General features: G+C 40.2%; 1 protein-coding gene across 1 annotated transcript in view; it reads left to right on the forward strand.

The window, feature by feature from the left end:
* The window catches only part of CPA6 (carboxypeptidase A6), a 321,211-nt gene that overhangs the window by 153,310 nt on the left and 155,593 nt on the right, over window positions 1–12,308 (forward strand). The gene's annotated exons all lie outside the window — the stretch shown is intronic.

Below are 12,308 nucleotides of genomic sequence, written 5' to 3' on the forward strand. Positions count from 1 at the left end.
TTTCCTTTCTTTCTCCTCATTCCTAGCTTTTACACATGCCATACACATTGTCCAATTTAAGCTTGCATCTCTATACAAGGGCCCAAAGTCAAAATGCAGGAGGACCTCACCCCAAATCGTGATTGTATCTGGTGCCAGATACAATCCTAAACCTCTTCTTCTCAAAGGAATCTCTGCTTCAGGATACTGACATGAACTTTCCTATGATCATTAACCCCAGAAAAGTCTTTTCAGCAGCAATATCTGAAACTATCTATACAGCCCATCAGGGACTCAACATTTGCAAAGAAACAAAGCAGTTTTCAGGTAGAAGCTCCCATCTCCATTAAAATTGATTTTTAGATACAGCATTGGAAAAAAATAAAATAGCTACTTTATATCATGAAGTCCAGTATCTCAGGAAACAAATATGCTTAACCAAGTATTGGGGAAAAAATGTTTGTGAAAGAATGCCCCACCCCTAAAACACACATACCATTTGTAAACATATTTACATGGTAGATCTTAGAAAGTCATAAAAACAAAACAGCATAGTTCTATATGTGATAAGTACTCACCATTAGCAAAAGTAATAAAATTTCATCAGTGAAGACTGGGAGGGTTACTTAAAAACTCTTCTAAATCATAGTAGATGGAACAAAAATGACATTGAGCATAGAAGGGACTGTGGACACTGAGGAGAATACATTATATTGTGCCCTTTTCTGTACACACTTCTGTATACACTTAAAAATCCTGCATATTTTCATTTAGTTCTTGAGGAAAGTTAGTAATCTGAGGGGAGGAAATGGTTTGGATGTGAAGGAGTTTAGAGGACTACTACGAGAAGCAAGGAAAGGGGACTGATGAGGAAGAGGGGAGAAGAGTGAAGGGAAGCAAGGAGGTTAGTATCAGAATGTTGACAATGTTCTAGTGGTTTCACACCACTCTGAGTCACTCTGAGTGCTTCCTATAAATTGGTTCCTTTTAACCACTCTATGAGGTGGGTATAGTTATTGCTATTTTACAGCTGAAGAAATTAGGAGAAACAGAATTTAAGTAACTTGCCCTGGGTCACAGTGTGGCATTGGAGCACCCATTGGAGACAGCTCCAAACCCTCTAGAAGCCACATGAGGTCTGCCTTCTGCCTCCAGTCTGTTTACTCTGATCATTCTCCCAATGGAGAGGAATAAGGCCAAGTTTGCTGGGCAGTGGAGCCTAGATTCCATGTGTACATTGTCATGTTCTCATTTACTTTATTCCTTGAGTCACCAATACCACCTCCAGGTTTTGAGATTTGCAAGACTCACAATTCAGCCGAAAATCCTACTCACAGTTTTGATTTATAATAGCAAACAGATACAAAGCGAAACCAGCAATGAGAAAAACCAATGACATGAAGTCCAGGAGAAACCAGGCACAGGCTTCCAAGAACTGTTTTCCTGTGGAATTACCACAGGATGGTCCCAACAAGGAGTCATGATAACGCCAGGGAAGTTCATTATAGACTTAGTGCCCAGGGTTTTTACTGGGGCCTAATCATGTAGGCCCCCTCTACCAAGCACATACTAAAATTCCAGATTCTCCAGGGGAAAGCAGGTGTTCAGCATGAGCTATCTTGTTTGCACAGTTTAGGTGTGCAGTGAAACCACCCTTCTCAGATTTCAGGAAGGATCCTCTCACGCTTAGTTTCCAGATAGCAGCTAATGGCCACACTTGCAAGTAGGGCTTTTTAAGAACAGGAGTTTCAGGCCTGCTATGTTAATTTTTCTGCACGTTTCTTCATTTCTTTTTACCAAAGAAATAGTGTTATTGGGTTGAAATTTGAAGCACTGAGCTTAAATACATTTCTGTCTGAAAGCATCATGTTAACTGGATGTCATTTTAAATTCAAATGATTTCATTGAGTGATCCACATGTACCACTGAAAGCAGTGATTCTGGCCAGGCAGAGAAAGCAGCCTGCAGAGAAGAAAGAAGATGACTGTCTATCATCTTAAGCCCTGTGGAGCTGATGAGATCGAATTGGCACTGTTAACAGCTCCTTTGCACACCCCATGCACTGCCTGCCAGGGAAAGGGAGCTTTTAGTTGTGCCCTTTCCCTAAAGCACAGTGTGGTAGACAGAATTCTAAGATGGCATCAAAATTTCTGCATAATCTGTCTTTGAGTCTGGTCAGGGCCTATGAATATGATAGAATAGTCATTTCCTTGATAGATTACATTATGTGACAGAAGGGAGATAATCTGGGGTGGGCCTCACCTGATCAGATGAACCATTTAAAAGCAGAGCATTGGGCTGCCTGGGTAGGTCAATGGGTTAAGCCTCTGCCTTCCACTCAGGTCAGATCTCAGGGTCCTGGGATTGAGCCCCACATCAGGCTCTCTGCTCAGCAGGGAGCCTGCTTCCCCCTCTTTCTTGCTGCCTGCCTCTCTGACTACTTGTGATCTCTGTCAAGTAAATAAATAAAGTCCTAAAAAAACAAAAACAAAAACAAAAAAAACTAAACTAAAAAACAGAACATTTCCGGGTTGCCTGAGTGGCCTAGTCATCAAGCATCTGACTCTTGATTTTGGCTCAGGTCATGATCATGAGATCTACCCCTGCACTGGGCTCCACACTCATCAGGGAGTCTGCTTGGGATTCTCACTCCCTTCATTCCTTCTCTCTTTCTCTAAAATAAATAAATCTTAAAAAAAAAAAAAAAGTATTTCCTCCAGCTGTTGACAAGAGAAAGGAGTCAAAGAAGTGCTCCTTCTGGCAGTCAAAGAAGAATCAAACTGCACGTTGTGAACTCTCCATAGGAGCCATGTGATAAGACATCCTGTTGGGCTTGAGGAGGTGAGAGCCACCCTCAGCTGATAAGCAGCAAGGATATGGGGATGTCAGCTCTACAATTATAAGAAATTGAATTCTGCCATAACCATCTGAGCTTGAAAAATGACCCTGAGGTCCAAATGAAATCATAGCCCAGCTGGTGTCTTGCTTTTAGCTCAGTGAGACCCTGAAGAGAAAATCGAGGCAACTGTGCCTGGACTTGTGCCCATCAGAACTTTGAGATGGTAAATGTCTGCTCAGTTTGTGGTAATTTTCTCTGTAGTGATAGAAAAGCAACAGAAATATGACAGAAATAGAAAATCATACACATGGTAACAACCCTTCATCCTGGTCTTTTAATGGCTCTTAGTTTATATGGATACTTAGCATATACAGATACTTTAATTTTTCTGACTTATTTGGCTATAACTAAGCATCTTCAGAAAAGCGAAAAGTGAGTGGGATACGTGCTTTGGCTCTAAATTCACAATGTCTTCTCTGAAACAGGAACAAATGCAAAATGTCTATGCATTGTTGAGTGAAATCAGAGACGGTATGGTCACAGCATAGATAATTAGACCTAGAACCACTGTTACAAAGCTGGTTACTTTCCTAATTAAATTTTATGGTTTTGCTGAAGAATTAAAACAAGAAAGTTAAACAGAAAACCATGCCTCCAGAGAAATGGATTGAGAAAGCACCAACCAATTAAATTGTTAATTAAAAGCATAGCCATGATTTAAATAAAGTTATGATGGAAGGGAGACATTTTGCAGGTGAGTAAAATTAGGGTCTGAACACCTCACTCTGCCTTCATTTCTTCACAAATTTTTTGTGCTCTGAAGTAATACAGATGCTTTATGTAAGATCACAAAATTCTATGTAGAATTTACAGATTCTGTTAAAAGAAAAATTAATGATGTTTCTGTTTCTAGTTTTCTCATTCAGAGAGCTATCAGGTTAAAAACTGTCCTGTATCCAAAAGTCTGACATTTTTCAAACTAAAACACAGCCTCAAAAATTAGTTGGGGGGCGCCTGGGTGGCTCAGTGGATTAAGCCGCTGCCTTCGGCTCAGGTCACCATCTCAGTGTCCTGGGATCGAGCCCCGCGTCGGGCTCTCTGCTCGGCAGGGAGCCTGCTTCCCCCTCTGTCTCTGCCTGCCTCTCTGCCTACTTGTGATCTCTCTCTCTGTCAAATAAAATAAATAAAATCTTTAAAAAATTAGTTGGGTTTGTCAAGTACCACTGAGTGGGATGTCAAGAATTATGAAATTCCATGGGGAAAACTGCACCATCCCTTTGCTTTCTCTTGTATGTGATATTCACAGCTGCCTTTCCCATGTGGGACCCTCCCTCCTCAGTACTGTGGTGAAGCTGGCTGTTCTCTAATCCTTGGTACTCACACAGATCATACACTTGAATCTACAGGAGCTTTGAAATACTTGGGCCCTGCACCTTTAAAAGGTCTAACATCCAACTGGACAGTTTATTGATTGGGAAACTTGTGAGAAAGAAGATGGGTGATAGATTCATGCTATTGGAGTCATTTGTTCCCATCTTCATTAGGAACTGATGGTGCCATTACATCTCTTAATCATGGTTATGGCAGACAGAATTCTGAGATGGCTCTCAGGATTCTTGACCCTGGTATATACACAGGGATCCCTTTCTCCCAGGAATCCTGTCAAACACTAACCTAGGTCCTATTTTAAAAGCATTTTGCGGATGTAAGGAAGTAAGGAAGGTCACAACTCATTTGACATTTTTTAAAAATTTTTTTATTTTTTATAAACATATATTTTTATCCCCAGGGGTACAGGTCTGGGAATCACCAGGTTTACACACTTCACAGCACTCACCAAAGCCCAATGTCCATAATCCTACCCCCTTCTCCCAAACCCCCTCCCCCCAGCAACCCTCAGTTTGTTTTGTGAGATTAAGAGTCACTTATGGTTTGTCTCCCTCCCAATCCCATCTTGTTTCATTGATTCTTCTCCTACCCACTTAAGCCCCCATGTTGCATCACCACTTCCTCATATCAGGGAGATCATATGATAGTTGTCTTTCTCTGCTTGACTTATTTCACTAAGCATGATATCCTCTAGTTCCATCCATGTTGTCGCAAATGGCAAGATTTCATTTCTTTTGATGGCTGCATAGTATTCCATTGTGTATATATACCACATCTTCTTGATCCATTCATCTGCTGATGGACATCTAGGTTCTTTCCATAGTTTGGCTATTGTGGACATTGCTGCTATAAACATTCGGGTGCACGTGCCCCTTTGGATCACTACGTTTGTATCTTTAGGGTAAATACCCAATAGTGCAATTGCTGGGTCATAGGGCAGTTCTATTTTCAACATTTTGAGGAACCTCCATGCTGTTTTCCAGAGTGGCTGCACCAGCTTGCATTCCCACCAACAGTGTAGGAGGGTTCCCCTTTCTCCGCATCCTCGCCAGCATCTGTCATTTCCTGACGTGTTGATTTTAGCCATTCTGACTGGTGTGAGGTGATATCTCATTGTGGTTTTGATTTGTATTTCCCTGATGCCGAGTGATATGGAGCACTTTTTCATGTATCTGTTGGCCATCTGGATGTCTTCTTTGCAGAAATGTCTGTTCATGTCCTCTGCCCATTTCTTGATTGGATTATTTGTTCTTTGGGTGTTTTAACAGGGAGATTGTCCGGGTGGGCCTGACCTAACCTGACCTAAAAGAAATAATGTTTCCTCTAGCTGGTTGCAAAAGAGGAAATCAGAGAAATGCACCCTTGCTGCCCTGGGAGGAAATGAAACATCCCTGCTGAGAACTGCCAGGTAGCAAGAAATTGCAGGGGGCTCTCGTTGCTGAGAGCTGTTCCCAGATGACTAGAGGGAAAGCAGGGACAGACCTCAGTCTATAGCCTCAAAGAAACAAATTTCATCAGCACTGGGGAGAATGTACAAAGATCCTGAGTCCCAAATGAGACCACAGTCTGAGCTGACACCTTGATTTCTGCCCTTTGGCACACTGAACAAAAAAACCACTCCCAGGGAAATGGTGAAATAATAAAACAGAGAGGCTAAATTTGTGGTAATTAAGCAATAAAATCTAATGAGATAGGCTTCAACAGCCAGTGAGTTGGTGAGCTACCTGACACAGAGGAAACTTATAAATGATATTGAAAGATAAAAGTGAAGAAACCAAAATTTAAATCTGTCAGTATGTTTGGGATAGGAAATAGCATTTCCTTTTTTGTTGAAGTCTTCATAAAATAATAAAGCAACATTACTTTTCTCTTTCTGTTTTTTTGCATGATTTTTGAAGGAGAGAAAATGTTTCTCATAATCCAGGCAGATGTCCAAATGCAATTCTGGATTAAGTTTCAGGAACATAAATTTCAGATGTGGCATATAGTTTTCTCTGTGTGACTATTGGTAATTAGTAAACTCAATAACAAAACATTAAAAGAAACAATGCAATATGTGGAAAAAACAGGAATACATTAAAAACAGTCCTTCAAAAGTAAAAAACAAACAAACAAACAAAACCTATAGCATTATCATGATTGATTACCTTAATGATTGTTTATTTACTCAACTGGGTAAACAACATGACCATGGGCCAATGCCATAGTATTTTTGGGTGGACTATGTTTCTTTGGTTTGTATGACTTTCCAATTTTATTGTTTAAACAACCTAGTTTGAGACTAGCCTTTATTTTTTTTAATTAATTTAATTTTATTTTGTGTGTGTCCCAAAATTATTTATACATCTCACCCAGTGTTCCATGCAATATGTCCCCTCCTTAACACCCACCTCCAGGCTCATCCAATCTCCCACTCCCTCTCCCCTCCAAAACCCTAAATTTGTTTCTCAGAGTCCATAGTCTCTCATGGTTCATTTCTCCCAACTCACTTCTCCTCTCCATCTCCCAATGTCCTCTGTGTTATTCCTTATGCTCCACAAGTAAGTGAAACCAAATGACAATTGACTCTCTCTGCTTGACTTATTTCACTCAGCATAATATCTTCCAGTCCTGTCCATGTTGATACAAAAGTTGGGTATCCATCCTTTCTGGTGGAGGCATAATACTCCATTGTATATATGGACCATATCTTCTTTTTTTTTTTTCTTAATTTATTTTCAGCATAACAGTATTCATTGTTTTTGCTCCACACCCAGTACTCTATGCAACCCATGCCCTCTCCAATACCCACCACCTGGTTCCCCCAACCTCCCAGCCCCACCCCTTCAAACCCCCCAGATTGATTTTCAGAGTCCATAGTCTCTTGTGGTTCACCTCCCCTTCCAATTTCCCCCAACTCCCTTCTCCTCTCTAACTTCCCTTGTCCTCCATCTTATTTGTTATGCTCCACAAATAAGTGAAACCATATGATAATTGACTCTCTCTGCTTGGCTTATTTCACTCAGCATAATCCATTCCTGTCCCGTCCATGTTGCTACAAAAGTTGGGTATTCATCCTTTCTGATGGAGGCATAGTACTCCATAGTGTATATGGACCACATCTTCCTTATCCATTCGTCCTTTGAAAGGCATCTTGGTTCTTTTTACAGTTTGGTCACTGTTGCTAGTGCTGCCATAAACATAGGGGTGCAGATGGCCCTTCTTTTCACTACATCTGTATCTTGGGTAAATACCCAGGAGTGCAATGGTAGGGTCATAGGGAAGTTCTATTTTTAATTTCTTGAGGAATCTCCACACTATTCTCCCAAGTGGCTTCACCAACTTGCATTCCCCCCAACAGTATAAGAGGGTTCCCCTTTCTCCACCTCCTCTCCAACACATGTTGTTTCCTGTTTTGTTAATTTTGGCCATTCTAACTGGTGTAAGGTGATATCTCAATGTGGTTTTAATTTAAATCTCCCTGATGGCTAGTGATGATGAGCATTTTTTCATGTGTCTGATAGTCATTTGTATGTCTTCATTGGAGAAGTATCTGTTCATAACTTCTGCCCATTTTTTAATATGATTATCTGTTTTGTGTGTGTTGAGTTTGAGGAGTTCTTTATAGATCCTGGATATCAACCTTTTGTCTGTACTGTCATTTGCAAATATCTTCTCCCATTCCGTGGGTTGCCTCTTTGTTTTCTTGACTGTTTCCTTTGCTGTGCAGAAGCTTTTGATTTTGATGAAGTCCCAAAAGTTCATCTTCACTTTTGTTTCCTTTGCCTTTGGAGATATATCTTGAAAGAAGTTGCTGTGGCTGATATCAAAGAGGTTACTGCCTATGTTCTCCTCTAGGATTCTGATGGATTCCTGTCTCACATTGAGGTCTTTTATCCATTTTATCTTTGTGTACGGTGTAAGAGAATGGTCGAGATTGAAGCAGAAGGAAAATTTCCAGACTCTTTCTATGAAGCTAGCATTACCCTGATCCCCAAACCAGGCAAAGACCCTACCAAAAAGGAGAATTTCAGACCAATATCACTGATGAATATGGATGCTAAGATTCTCAACAAGATCCTAGCAAACAGGATTCAAGAGCACATTAAAAAGATTATCCACCATGACCAGGTGGGATTCATCCCTGAGCTACAAGGATGGTTCAACATTCGCAAATCAATCAATGTGATAGAACAAATTAATAAGAGAAGAACCACATGGTCCTCTCAATCAATGCAGAAAAAGCATTTGACAAAATCCAGCATCTGTTCCTGATTAAAACGCTTCAACGTATAGGGATAGAGGGAATATTCCTGAATTTCATCAAATCTATCTATGAAAGACCCACAGCAAATATCATCCTCAATGGGAAAAAGCTTGCATCCTTCCTGTTGAGATCAGGAACACCACAAGGACGCCCACTCTCACCACTCTTGTTCAACATAGTATTAGAAGTCCTAGCAACAGCAATCAGACATCAAAGGGAAATAAAAGGTATCCAGATTGGTAATGAAGAAGTCAAACTCTCTCTCTTCACAGATGACATGATTCTTTATATGGAAAAACCCAAAAGACTCCACCCCTAAACTACTAGAACTCATACAGCAATTCAGCAACCTGGCAGGATACAAAGTCAATGTACAGAAATCAGTGGCTTTCTTATACACTAACAATGAAAATACAGAAAGGGAAATTAGAGAATCAATTCCATTTACTATAGCACCAAGAACCATAAGATACCTGGGAATAAACCTAACCAAAGAGGTAAAGGATCTGTACTCGAGGAACTACAGAACACTCATGAAAGAAATTGAAGAAGACACAAAAAGATGGAAGACCATTCCATGCTCTTGGATCAGAAGAATAAACATTGTTAAAAATGTCTATACAGCCTAGAGCAATCTAGGCCATTCTGATCAAAATTCCACCAGTATTCTTCAAAGAGCTGGAGCAAATAATCCAAAAATTTGTATGGAATCAGAAGAGACCCCGAATTGCTAAGGAAATGTTGAAAAACAAAATAAAACTGGGGCAATCATGTTACCTGATTTCAAGCTTTACTACAAAGCTGTGATCACCAAGACAGCATGGTACTGGCATAAAACCAGACACATAGACCAGTGGAACAGAGTAGAGGGCCCAGATATGGGTCCTCAACTCTATGGTCAAATAATCTATGACAAAACAAGAAAAAATATACAGTGGAAGAAAGACAGTCTCTTCAATAAAGGTGCTGAGAAAACTAGACAGCTATATGTAGAAGAATGGACCATATCTTCTTTATCCATTCATCTGTTGAAGGGCATCTTGGGTCTTTCCACAGTTTGGTGACTGTGGCCATTGCTGCGATGAACATTGGGGTACAGATGGCCCTTATTTTCATTACATCAGTTTCTTTGGGGTAATCACCCAGTAGAGCAATTGCAGGGTCATAAGGTAGCTCTATGTTTAATTTCTTAAGGAATCTCCACACTTTTCCAAACTGGCTATACGAACTTGCATTCCCATCAACGGTGTAAGAGGGCTCCCCTTTCTCCACATCCTCTCCAACACTTGTGGTTTATTGAGTCTAGCTTTTAAACTTTAAAGTAGTCACTCTTAATGGATGATACGAACTGCCATAATTGAAGTTCTTATGACTGGACAATTTAAGAAGTCAGATCCAGCATAGTCTCCCATAGAAGATTATCGTAGCAAGGATTGTTCATGAGTCTGCCACCACCTGTCATTGCCTCACTCATTTCTAGTGGCTGGCAGGCAGTGAGCTGGGATGACAGGACAATTAGACCGTGTGTCTCTCATCATCTAGCTCACTGCCTGGGTTTATTGACTCAGGGATCACAGGGATCCAAGACTAAGAGAAAACTGACAAAGTTCCTAGAATCAAGGTTTGAAACTCCAATTACAACACTTCCACCACTTTCTACCAGCCAAAGGAAGTCACCGGGCTAGCCCAGATTTAAGGGATGGATGGGATGATTGCAAGTTGTGAAAACATGGGAAGAACCTGAGGTCATTTTTGTAATCCACCCCATCCTTCTTCACCCACATATCCATTCTAGTCTGTTGTCAGCTCCAAGGTGGAAGCTGGCAACAACTCACTTCTCTGCTTTCTCACTGCTACAGTCCTGGCCCGATAATCTTCCATTTGAATCACACCGGTTTCCCAAGTTGCTTTTATGTCACCTCTTATATGACTCCTATTATTCTCCATACTGTAGCCAAGGTGATCTTTTTGAAATAAAAAAAAAAAAAATGATCATGTTACATCTTTACTTAAAACCTTTTAAGTGTCTCCATTGTCAACAACAGTAATTCCCATCCCTGATTGCTCATCAAATCACCTAGGAAGATTATACTTGGCCACACTGCCAGAGCTTGACTAGATCCCTCAGGTGAAGTTGGTTATTAGTATATTTTTAAAACCTCTCTAGGTGAAATTCCATATGTAGCCAGGGAAATAAATCACTCGCTTGGTGTATAGACTTCAAACTCTTTGCCATGACCCATGGGGCCCTTCAAAACCATAACCAACCTGTCTCTCAAACATTTCTCAGCTCCATCACTATTCTTGGCTCAGTGTTTATTACCCTAGCCACACTAAACTGACTGTGTAAACTCTCCTAAGTGCCTTTTCTCAAGCCATTCCTCTTCTCTGGAATGTTCTTCTTTTCTTAGTCCACTTGGCAACTACCTTTTAAAGATTAAGTTAAAGCATCCACTTCTCCCTGAATTCTTTGGCCCTCAGCAAATTCTATGGAATGTTATATCTTAGCATTTATGTCACTTTACACTTACAGTACTTTTCTCCTCCATTTCATCCACACTAAAATGAGTTTCTTGCAGATCTGAGACTTAATGGATCTCTGAATTGTGTATGTGTATGGTGAATACAGAGGCATTGATGGAAGAGAAGAGTGACTCCAGCTAGTGCTAAAATGATTATGTGCACAGTCAGGTCCCCAGGAACATAGCCCAACTGAGACTTAGACCATTACTCCTTGACCCACCCCTTGGGTTTCCCTTTTTTTTTCCTGTCCTTACAGATCTCCCTTTGCATTTGTTCTCATGATTTCACATGGAAAAAGTAACAAGGTTTGAGTGTATGGTTTGTGCTTTGTCAAATGTGAATTTCTCACCATTTCTACTTTAAAGGGCTTTACCACATGATCAAAGATACAGGAATAGAGGAAGTTCTTTTTTCAGGGACAGGGAGGGGGTTTCATGGTGATACACAGGTTTTCTATCAAGTGTATGGACTTTACTTTGGTGGCATTTCTTGGACCCATGAACTTAGAGCAGCCTTTGCATATTCATCAGTCAACAAGGCTGCACTTGATTAAAGGAGTTTCCTATTTTCTACCATAATTTTTTCTAGCTGCATAAATGTGGAATGATTGCTGCTGCCTTACTGGGTTTTAGAGGTCATTGTTGGTGAGAATGAAACCTGTACCACACCATTTTTAGGGAATTGAGTTCTCCCCTGATGACTGATAGAAGGGCATCAGCATGTAAATGAGTATCAATGACCTATGGGAATTGACTATCACAATCCAAATGCATTTATTAGATATTTATGTGAGCCTTGTACAGGTCAAATGTGGGAAACAGCTAGTATGGTGATTAACAGGAGTATGAACTCTGGAGATGTACTTGCTGGGTTCATATTCAGACTTTTCCATGTACTAGTTGTAGGAGTGTCAGCAAATTACCTAGTTTAATTTTTCTTTGCCTCCAGTCTCTAATCTGTAAAGTGGGGAAATCCAGAAAGAGTTCATTTTCTAGTGTGTTCTTAATCCAGTAAGGAATACACAATATGTAAACAAGTAACTGTAGAATAGAGAACCCCCTAAAACATACTACTTATCATTCTTCTTTGGATAGGATCTGTTTCTGACTTTTCTTTGTTTCCCTGGCAGTAGTAGGCACTCAACAAATCTTGAATGAATGAACAAATGAAATTAATTCATCCATCTACTTCCCTAAATGTAGAAAAACCACTCTAACTTGGAGTCTAATCAAGAGCATAAATAGGGCTGAATAAATATTCAGAAGATCAAAAAAATGAAAATATAAGTAGAAAGAATTTCTGTAGAACAATGGGTTTAAGGGTTTGAGGAAT

The sequence above is a fragment of the Mustela nivalis genome (genome assembly GCF_964662115.1).
Source record: "Mustela nivalis genome assembly, chromosome: 2".
Taxonomy (NCBI): Eukaryota; Metazoa; Chordata; class Mammalia; order Carnivora; family Mustelidae; genus Mustela; species Mustela nivalis.